The sequence below is a fragment of the Argiope bruennichi genome, chromosome 3, assembly GCF_947563725.1.
Source record: "Argiope bruennichi chromosome 3, qqArgBrue1.1, whole genome shotgun sequence".
NCBI lineage: Eukaryota > Metazoa > Arthropoda > Arachnida > Araneae > Araneidae > Argiope > Argiope bruennichi.
The window spans coordinates 53,084,863-53,097,407 of NC_079153.1; positions in this window are offsets into that span (position 1 = coordinate 53,084,863).

The window sequence follows — 12,545 nt, forward strand, 5'->3', positions numbered from 1 at the left end:
CAGATAATTTTTAATTAAAAATGAGTTTTAAAGTAAATGAAAACGAGCATTCCGGAGTTTAAATTTGTAGAGAAAAAGCACATTCTAAAACATTTTCTTTATCACAATAATTATTCGACGCAGTTTATCTATCTATATATATATATTGATCTATAAATATATCTTTAAAAAACCAGTTTTGTAACACACATTTATAAAAAACAAAAAGAAAAACACCATTAATCTGATATTTCACAAAACGAAATTTTTATGAACCATACAAATTTCACATCTTTGGCTATAAACAGGAAATTATATTTTATTCCCAGTGGAGTTCATCCAGGTTGAGTTGACCTTGATCTAGCACGAGAAACGAGAGAAGTACTCTCTCAGACGAAAAACGCTTTTAAACTTTAAAGGATGCTCTTAACAATTTCATAAAAGAAGTGCTTATTGGGTGACGTCTTCATTCACGGTTACAGTTGGCCGGTACTTCCACCCCACCTCTTCTTCCTTTCCATTCTTTAATTTTGTTTCAACACTTTTCTCATATGTCTGGCGCTGCCAGAAGATGGTAATTGCCTCGTGAACTTGTAGATGTTTGCAGTTGTTCGACATGATTCGATCTTCCTGAGAAACAGTTCCAGGTCAGGTGGCTTGAAAAGAATAATAATAATACATCCGAATTTTCGTTTTGGATATTTTTATTTGATTGTCAGTTCGACCGAAAAGTGTCTCTTTGGGGCAGCGATTCAAGGGCATAGGTCGGTTTTAGAGGTCGCCAGTGACATCTTTTTTTTGGACCAAAAGAATGAAAATGATCAGGTTGTTCCGTTGTTACTTCTTTTAAATCTGTGTCAAGTTTGAGATTATTGCTTGTCGTTATTTTGGTTATATATATATAATATGTATACTGAGTGTTAAGTAATGATCTTGTTTTACAATGAATTCACAATTGTTATGTGTTGTTAAGGATAAAGATTAAAAACGTGTTTCTGTCTTTGTTCTACTATAAATTAATTTTAGCTCATGAATATTGTTTGAAGAATTTTATAAGTGTGGGAAAGAAAATAAATCTTATTTTTAGCGAAGTCAGTTCTTAAGAATTGTTAATAAAATGTCATGAAGTAAAATATTTTCGGATGTGTTTGTAGTTGATTTATTTCAAATATGTAAATTGGAATTTTGTAACCGAATTTTTACTCAGTTTGTAATATGATAAAATATGAAATTTCACACATATGTATTTTGACATATTATTTAAATTTTTTTAAAGAATTAATTGTAAATTATTTATTTAATTTTGTTCTGTGATTGTTTAGTTGGTAATAACATCTAATTTTGAAAAAATTTCAGAATTGATTCGAAAAATTTGTTTTAAGATTAGTTAATATTCAAAATAATGAATTTCAGATCAAAAGCTAAAAAGTAGGAAATCATTTTGAAAATTCCTTCTTTTGTGCAAGCAGTTAAACGTATGCTTTAAAATCAGTTTTTATTATTTTTTTTAGAATTTCAGAATACTGATATTTTAAACCATTTCCATTAAAAATACTATCTTTAAGAATATCATAAGATAATAATACTTTTAATATAAGATTATTTTGACGGCTACAAAAAATTTCGAATATAAATTGAGGATATAAAGGATTCGAAGTAATAAACAGCGTAAAAAATAAATACCTCTTTAATCCAATTTAATTTTTCTATTTTAATTATTGTGTATCCATTATTACTGTAAACGCGGTTTTTTAATCGATCCAGATGTTTATATTATGACTGCATTTTTCAAATGGTCACAAGTTATTCACGAAAAAGAATTGTGGATTTTGTGTATAGTTTCGAAAAAAAAAGAACATGATTTTATAAAAACTGCAGTTATATCGATGCCTTTTTGCTGGAAAGTACTTCATAATTTCTTATTTACATAGATTCTTCTAACCCTTTTTACCATTTTATTTTGAACTTTAGAATTAAAAAAAAAATTCTTACATCATGTTGTACAGAGAAGTCCCATGAACATCTCTCATCTCATCTCTTATATATAACGCAATTGTAAGTGGCACAGAAATCGCTTCTATTGCTTATTGCTGAATCGGAACATTCAAATACAAACAAATCGCAATATGAACTTTTCAGACTATTCCACTGAACTTTTTTACAATTGCGATTAATTCAATGCTTCGAAATTCAATTATGGGGCTGCTAAATATTGCTAGAAATTCTCTGAAGAGGACTGGTATACCATCTAGTCAGAGGAAATACGAGTTAAAACAAATCTAGAACTAGGCGTCAACAAAAAGTTTATCAAACGCCTAAATAGGCTTAAACATCAGCGAATGGGAAATTACAATGACTTAACTATTCCATACTAATCGTTTAAAAAGCCAATAATCTGGCCGAATAAGCTGGTCGCCAAAGGCTACCAATTTAATTTAAAAATTTCATAGGATAGCATCAATCATGTTAGAAGATTTCATTTCTTCGAGGTTTCTAAAAGAGAAAACTCGCTCATATAGAATCTCGTTTTAGAAAATATTATAATTTTTTTTTATTAAACAAAAAAAGTTTCTTTAAAGCCAATTCTAAACATACGATTCGCTATTTTGCATACTTTGCTTTATATAATTTAAAATTAGGAATACAAATCATGTCTTTTTTTGCAAAAGAAGTAAAATCTATTGTACCGGTAGATTTCTGTCTTTGATGTCGAATTAAATATTATGCTTGACTGACAGAAAAACCAACGCCCTCTTTTGTACATGAATCCAGTCAAACTTCTCCTCTCACGATATCAAGGTGACATAGCAGCTTCGATGTAAAAGCATAATATTTAATATTATAATAACGAATAATATACTATATAACGCATAATATAAAACTAGTCGAAATTTTTTAAAAAAATCCTATGTTTAGTTTTAGTTATGTTATATTAACGCCCCGTTGTTTTTTTTAAATCTTATGAATTCAAAGTATTGTGTATTCATAAAGAACAAATGTTCATTGTTTAAGATATGATTTATGTTATGTATATATGTAGAAAATAAATAGCGTTCAGTAAATTTTAATTTTTACTTTTTAAATAATTATTTTGATTGCTACCAATAAATTTCCTTCTGTTATTAGCTATGCTTAGTTTTCCAAACAAACTTATCATGGAAAATTTTTAGCTTTCGCCTGCTGTAGGTATTTCGCGATAAATTTATGCCATTTGGCGATTTATTGTCTAATTTAGTACTAAAAGATTTAGTAGTTTCAGCATCATTTTATTACTTGATTGTTTCTGGATTCTTCAAGAAAATATTAGAACTGTCTTCAGATTAAATGAAATCGAGATTAAGAAACAACTGATAGGAGTATTCGATGCATTAAATGCTCATAAAACTATTTCTTTTTCGTTTCAGGAATGTTATTCTGTTTTAACTGCAATACTGCCATAGTTTTTCTGTTTAAAACATTGTCTTTTTAAAAATTTATGCTAAATCGTGAAAAGCATTTTTGGGAATGTTTATTTATTGTGGAACATTATTTTATATGTAAATTTTTTAATCAATTTCCCACTTCGCCGAAATAAGTTGTATTGCAAATCGATTTCTTTCAACTTTTTTATGATAAGGAATAATTACAAAACAAAGTTACTCTAAAACACTTTTTAACAAACTATTCACATTTCTAAAAAAACAAACAAAAAAAAAAAAAAAAAAAAAAAAAACCAGAAAAAACTCTATTCCTCCCCGCTATGGTTTAGAAAATTTTGTTGTTATTTTTGAAATATTTTTTTCCCTTTTAATGTTATCGTGCATTTGTTATGTGCTTAGTGACAGGACCCCTCTTAAATAAGATAATAATATACAGATTCGTATAAATATTGATATTTAAAATAATTTCTAAAAATAACCCCTTAACCCAAATCATTGGTCCAATCTAGCCAATATTTATGCTTGTAAAAAAGATCGCTTCACTCTTCCAACATCCTCCATTTTTATTAGAACCTCAAAAATATTTCATTGTGCATTCTGTATAAGGGAAAAATCTTTAATGTGGCCCCAATCACAACCATTACATTAATTTCCACAGTTTTTATTTCATGCTAAAATTCATGGCCTCTAGATATGTGTAATTTAAATGATAAAATACAAACTTTCTTTAAAGCAGGCAAAATGAAATTATTCGGTATGGAATTAAGTTCCATGACATTATTGTGTTATTAAAAACGTAACTATCTTGTTTAAATATTTTTTAATTTTAGCTGTACTATAGTCTCATTTCCTCACTTGCTGCTACTATTGGCAACTAGTTGGTTCGCCAGAAGTATTCAGTTCGTTTAATTTCGATTAAATCTTTTTTTAATAGATTGATGATTTCCTCAACAAAATATTATCTTCAAATTGTGATAGGCGTTAAACTCGTGCTATTTTAACCACTTTACACCTCTTCTATTTCTTGAGTTAAATGAACCTTCTTATTGACATGATATTATAGTGCCATTAAAAGCGCATCTGTCCTATTTATCTGTTTTCTAACTATATGCTGCCTTTCACAAAGCTTCAATTTTTATTTCTTATTTCTCAAGTAAACTGAGCAGATAAGAAACAGTTTTTTTTTTCAGTTTTCAATAATGAAAGAAAACCACACATTTAAATATTTGATGAAACCATGAAATTGTCTAAATTTCATAACAATAATGAAATACTGTTAAAAATTATGCAAAAAAATTTAAAATTGTCAAATTTTGAAAAAATTTGCGCGACTAATAAATTAGCATAATCAGAAATATACTTTTTTTAAAAAATTTCAACTGAATAAAAATTGTTTTAGTGCAATTATATTCTTGGATGTTGTTAAGATAAAACACCAAAATTTCGCTTTATTTTTATTTAATTAAAATTTGAAAAATTCGATATCAAGTAATCATTTCCACTCTCCAGAGTACACTTGTACCTTGGTAAAATGGTCTGTTTGTAGAAAGTCAAGACATACAGCCATACATTTTTCTTTACTTTAAGCGGAGATAAAAAATTTCTTATAAATTAAACTATTGGATACTACGTTTTCTTCAGAATAATGAATTGATAGAAATATATTAGATTAATGTAGAACTGTGATTGCAGATTGGGATGTATTTTGTAAAGAAGTGAGCATCTATCTTAATAAATCAGTGCGTGAAGTAACATCTCTATGTTAATATCAGGAGTTGTTTTAGTGAAATTTTTATGATAAAATACGAGATTAAATAATAGTAATAAAAACAAACAAACAACGGGAGTGGTTTCCCCAAAACTTTCTCGCATATTCTCTAATAAACTTGCCATGCCAGAGAACGCCTTGCATGATATTGGCGTACAATGGTTACGAAATATTAACTTTTGGCGTGAACTTAGCATTTTTACTGAATTTATCGTGTCATCCTTGGGCGAGTTTTTTGACGATTAATTAATGTCATGCCATTAAAAGTTTACGAAAATCGAATTTGTATTTTGCACATATTTTTCTCAACTGATTAGAAGGACGATCTGACACAAAACTGCACTTGTAGACAAAAAAATCATTTATTTAATTTGACATATTTAAATCATTGCGTTTTGAATTATCGCATTTAAATTTTTCTGAAAGTAGAGAAAGTAATCAATCTGTTGTTGTATTTAGCTAAAAATACACATCTATAGGTGTACACACTATAGATGTTAAATCTGTGTACTAGATCTTATAGATATAGCTCTCTTCATTTCGTAGTTAGAGGGTTAAATTATATTCGGACAGCCGGACAAACGAAATTTCTCAGAACATATTTTACTCAAAATTTGATAGAAATCTGCAAATTTGATGTAAAGACCGCATACCAAATTTAAGCTATCTAGTTCAAAGTCTTTTTGAGTTTTCTTTGTCATAGACAGAGAGACCGACAGACAAACGAACATTTTCCAAAAATGCGTTTTTGGAACTCAGGGAGATTTGAAAATTCATCACAATCTCGAATTTGAAATTTTTACGATTACCATATTTCCTCTCTCTATGAGAAAGCAAAAAAGTAAGCATACACTAAATATAAAATTTTATAATTAAAATCTCCACAGAAATAGCGAACATATTTCGACAAGCTTAAACAATGATGGGTCAAAGACAATGTCTTGAGTAGCTGAGGAATTTCTGTTTTACGTTTCTGTCGATAAGGAATATAACAATTCATGTAACATGGAATATATTTTATAGATAGATTAAATTTTCAGAAACATTATAATCATAAACGAAATGATTGGCTCCATTTTTATAATGAGATTTCTCCCTTAGCATTATCCTGTAGCTGACAAAAAAGCAATAAGATAAATCAAAATTATTATATATTTTTTGCGTTAATGGAAAAGCCTTCTAAATAATTATACTTCAAATTAGAATAATCGAATTCGGTGCAAAGAAATTCTCAAATGGTATAAGTACGTAAATATTAAGAATACATTAAAAGAATATTATATTTCCAAGTTCAAATATGCTGTTCATTTCCCCCTTTGCAATAAAACATAACCTGATATAACTAACAACATCGGGATTTTACCAATTCTTGATATATGATTTATTAGATATATCATTAATTAGTTTGGAAAACAGGCTTTCTCTGTGTTGCATATCAAAATTTCAGCATGTAAAGTTCGTTTATTCTGCTTTTTTATCTGCCGGACCCAAATTGTGAAGTTATAAAAATAGGTTGAAAAGTAAATATTGTAATTTTTAAAGGCTTACAATTTCACAAACTTAAAATTCTACTTTTCACAAGTATGAAATTAAAATAACTATTGAAATTTCCATACACGTTGCAAATTATTTGACGAAGCAAGATAAAATTCGATGGAAAGTTGCTTTTAGATACAAAGTGGACGTTTCAGTACTGCTGCTAATTTAATATTGATGATTAATTGATCGGATTTGATATTTTTAATAAGTAGTTGGTCAAAAGGAAATTATGTGCATTTAGTTTGAGTCAAAGTCTGGATAATTTAAGACGGAATATAAAATAACATTAAATGAAGAAAATAAGATTCTTTTCTTTTTTTTCCAAATTTAATGTCCAAAAATAATCACTGATCCTATTGTATATGGCTGATTAGACTTCATAACAAGTATTTGAGAAGGAAATAAAAAAATGCCTGCAGAAATGAGAAAGAAAAATCTTAAGTCCCTTGACGTCCTTCACACTCTGTTTCTCCCAATTCTAACGAGAAGCTTCTTCAGGAAAAAAAATTCTGTTCGATCCCTTGTTTACATGACCGATTTCATGGCTAAGTTTTAAGGTAGCCGGAATAAACATTGGGATGTTAATGACAGGAAATGAGACACAATTCAGCTGTGTATTTATTCTCTTTACCTCTTATTTTTTATAAAATTAGACATAGAATCCATCGGGTAACATTTTTTGTAGTGTGATTTCTGTCACGAATAAAAGATATTTGATTTACAAAAAAAAACCGAACAGGAAAGATCAAATAAGGTTTTCGAAACCCTTTTCTTGTAGAGTACCTTGATTTTGATATAGCACGGGATCTATTTCAGATAAGGTCACAATCAAATGACGAATGTCATGAAAGTTCTCTTAAGATACTTCATGTCAATTTTTTAATAACATAAATTGGTGCTTCTTTTCTTATATGCATCAACTGAGCATGAAGTAGCTCCATTTAGAACATTATTGAAATTTTTCATCAAAGAATGAACATTTCTCAAAATTAATAATCCAAAAACGAAGTTTTTAGACTGAAACTTCAGAGAAGGATGAAGGCATGATAACTTACCCGGAAATTTAAGTTTGACTTTCATTTACCAGAATTTTTGTAAAATTACATTGATTTTAATTGCCCAAAGCTCTTCCGTGGGAAAAGCATTTTCAGAATAAAGATGAGAAGCTGCTCAAATAAATATGAAAGTTAATCGTTTTTATGGTGGTAAAATAATTGAGATGGGATTAGTTAACTTATCAATTAGTTATCGGTTTCTCGCACTTTTTTGTGAAGGCTACATGTATGGTATCTATTAACTGTATAATTATCAGCTTTCATATTATTTTCTCCATATGCTTCAGTTGTTTGGGTTTTTTTCCACTGTTATGTTTAATTTAGTTTAGATATAACATTATCGGATGCCACATTTAATGTAAACACGGGAATGAATGGATTCAAATACCTATATCTGGGAGAAAGAGAATTCAAGCCTTTCATATCAAAATTATGAAATGCAAAAATCTTAGAGTGTTTCAGAAATTCAGCATTATTAAGAGATGAAAATATTATGCAAAGCTTATTCGGGTACTACAATAAGGCAACTTCGGATAAGCTTGCAACTGCGGGCTTATTCGGGTACTTATGAACTATTGCAACCATATTGACATCATTAAATAAAATTCAATGTCACCAATATTAGCATTCCTAATTCAGCGCCTTAGACATGTGCGAAATCGGGTTTGTTAATGTGATGAGTTTAATGCTGAAAGATGGCATGGCTGAGATAGTACTTAAGTACCCATATTCAATTTCAAGACTCGAAGTTCGCTGACTACACCTAATTAAAACTATTGCATAATAGGACAAATAAAGATAAAATAATGTTGTGTCATCATTTAAAAAAAATGTCAATAAATTAATCACTGGCTACAAAAAGTGTAAAATCTTTAGTTGAAATATTTATTATTATAATTTCTACAGAATTTAAAGATATTTTAAAATATTTTACAACGTGAAAGAGGCCCGAGCACTTAAAAATCATTTTAGGACACCATTGCAATAATGCTTTCGCTAGACGACCTATTTAGGCTTTGAAACTTTTAAATTTTTCCTACCATTGGCATGCATAAAAATAACTTTTAAAATCTATTGATATCGATATTTCCAAATAATTTTTGAAATTATATTTACGAAAGCTTTTTGGCTCTGGAGATCAATTTTTGAATTTGTAATATTTATTTTGCATTCTAAGAGAATATCTAAATAAAAAAAAGTATTATATCAAAAACTCAATTCATAACATTCTTTAGATTATCGAGTAAAGCATTAATCTGTTTTATGGGAGAAACTTTAGAAATTCTTTAAGAACAAATATTAACATATGAAATACCATCCGCAAGTATGATTATATTTTCTTTTACACTTATTATTTTTTTCGGAAATATGAAGTTAAAAAAAATTGCTGCCACGCGTTTAAAGAAATGTAATCCGAGATAAGAAGGAAATTTTTCAAATAAAAGAATTTTTGTTGGGTATTAATTCAAAATAATTTCAAAAAGCTTTTATTTATTTTTGTACCCCCCCCCTCCCCCTCCTTTGAATTTCAAGACGGTGTAATCAATATAAAGCTATCCATTTTAAAAAATACATTCAAAGAATACGAAACACTTACTATTTCAAAAATTTTGTGTTCATTTCTGAAAACTGTCGATAAATAGATTTCTTTTGCAGCGGAAATTCTAATATGTGTGCGATCCAATGGAAAATAGTTTCTTAAATTACAATAATTTTGAAACAAAATGCAGAATTAGATTTTCTTTTTAGATATGGAAGAAATAGCGATATTTCAAAATGCGTATCTTAATATTGGCTCTTTGTTGTGTCACTTTTTTTACTACACAAAATAGTGATATATGCATCGACACGAATAAAAACGACAAAATTAAATAAATTGACTTGTATCAAGATAAAAATGTTCTTTTTATATTTTGTATATTTTACTTTTCAATAACTTTTTTCCTCATTGGAAGCTTTAGAGCTTGTAAATGAGCCATTTGAGATGAACCGGAACTGTTCAACTGTACCGGAATTACCACTCTTTTTCTGGCAATGTTTCTAAATCAGAAATCAACATTGTGACCGAACCAATTAAAAACATTACTGCGGAATTTCCAACAATGGTTTTGTCAAACACAATGAAATAACATTTTCTCCTAGACAAACAGTGGAAGAAGAACTCGTGTGTATAATTACCTTTTAGTACTAAAGATTATCTCTAAAGCTACCGCAATTTACAACTTCCGCATGGGAGACTCCAAATCCTTCAAATAATTCTCGTTCTGTTTATTTGCGCTTCGATTGTCGGCATCTGAAATCAGTTACGCTGTTTATACACTAATAGTAGAAAAGAAAACTCAGTTTACGAAAATGAATAGCTGCAATTCATACTTATACTGGATTGCTAAAAAAAAGCATATTACTTCCATATTTTGCTTGATTTTACAAGTTATTCATGTGCTTTTATGTATTATCAGTATCAAAAAAATTTCATTTTTACAGTGGTTCTATGCATTAGTGTTCATTTCTGAATAAATGGATTCTATTTCTAATGCATGGAATTCATTCGTTTAAAAAAATTCATGAATATGCATTTGTAATTTAACATCAAAATGCAAATTGTTTTTAACGAAATTATGTCGTCATTTTCTTAACTGAAAAATTCATAAGGAATTCCAAATTTAATCGGCGCTTTATACTTCTTTATCATTTGAACATAGATTATTCCTTTAAAACTTATGATATTCGATTCTACAGTATGAAACAAAATCTGGAAACAAAATACGTGATCATGCAGATAATCCTTTGTTACAGTAAATAAATTTATTTCATAAAAGTAAATTTAAATCAAAAATATACTATCTTACTTTAGTAATTACTAGATATTGTTTGGATGAATGCAATAAATTGCAAAATAAAGTAGTTGTTTACATTACTATTGGACTATTACTTTTTTACATTACAATTGGACTATTACTTGTTTACATTACTATTGGACTATTACTTTTTTACATTACAATTGGACTATTACTTGTTTACATTACTATTGGAACATATTTCAAGTTAAATATCTTAACCAATCTGCTTTTTAAATTATTCTTTTAACATAATAAAATCATGATTATGGAGATTCTCGATGATCACACACGAATATGAACACAAGTAAAATCTTATTGAATCTTATATAATATTAATCAATAAAATTAAGCCACTATTTTTAGTAAATATATCGTTATAAATTTACATTGAGTAAATAATATTGTTGATAGAAAGTAATTTCGATTCAACTACAATAGGAATAAATAGCATGCAACATTGTTTTAAATGGCTGCATCATTGTTTTATTATTTTTTTTTTTTTGCTGTTGTATAATTGTCTAAGTGAATGGTGTCAGCACTTAGATTGCAAACTCTTAGAATAGTGTCAGAAAGGGTATAAAATTTGCAAACTCTTAGAATAGGCTTTGCGTTAGCCATTACTGTACACATGGTGATTCACAATTAAATATAAAGGTGACAAGTGTACAAATTATAGCATAGTGTATGTTCACATAGCATGCAGAATCTGAATGTCTTCGTGATGTAGCAAACAGAACAGAAGATCATGTTTCAGCATGAATGTCAACATTTGTGGGCCAATTTCCATAGCAATAGAATAGACGAATATTCAAACGTCGAACTGATCGATGTATCATGCTTGGACTTCCTCTATTGTGATCAAATGGAGACATTGATGTACGAGATCATTTTTGATTCAATTGAATATTTCGTTTCCTGCCTATTTGTAGCTGCGGGGGTGATACGAGATGTGCCAGGAACTTTTCTGAACGATATAAAGTGAAACCACTGTGAAGCCTATGTAACTGCTTCTGGTCGAAATTTTTGCCAGTGTAAAACTTATCATTAAAATGATTTCTGTTATACTAACGTATTACCATTTCTGGTTCTTTTTTTCATTCTTTAGTTGCAATTCATTTTGAAAGCATTTTGGAACCTATAGTGTTGTATAATAGCGAATTGTATTTGTGCACTCTACACCTCCTTTCAAGTTTATCGTACTGGTTGTGAATTACCCTGTATATTAAGAAAATGTGTCATATTTATTCTTTTGTAAAATAGTTAGCAGTCTATTGTTGCTGGAGCTATTGATTTAAAATATTTGATCAAATCTGTTATTTTCATCAAAATATAATACAATCTAATTTTTCTAAAGAAAAAAAAATGATTTCAGGAGAATTTTAATATTTAACATTTTCATGCCAATAAATGCTTTAATATGTTTCAGCATTTGACATTGTGCATAAAACATCAAAGCGAACACAAAAAAGGAAACAATTCTAAACTAGGTTTAATTCTTTTTCGGAGAGGTTTTCACCACAAACTTCTATTTCTTTTTTGGCATCTTCCTTAATATCCAACAGGCATTCTTGGTCATAGAGGACGGCATGAATTAAGATGGTAAGAAGACTGCTCTCTGTGGTGTAAATAAAAACAGCACTTGCCCCAGTTGCGTAAGAAAAATAGAATAACACAATTATTAAGGATAGGATGCAGTACCTTTTTCTAATTTTCATATCGAAAATTTGTATGGATCTTTTGAAATACACGCAGTAGTATATACCTGTCATAAACATAATGAAGCAGAAGAGAAGGTTAGGATCTGCAATTAAGCTGAACACAAATAAACTTATGGTGATAGCGGTGTAGTTTCCTTTGAAAAAACTTAAATTGGCTAAAATTCGGTTGTCACACTCATGTAGAGATTGGGGAAAGCTGTAACAAGATTGACGAAGAAATATTGAAA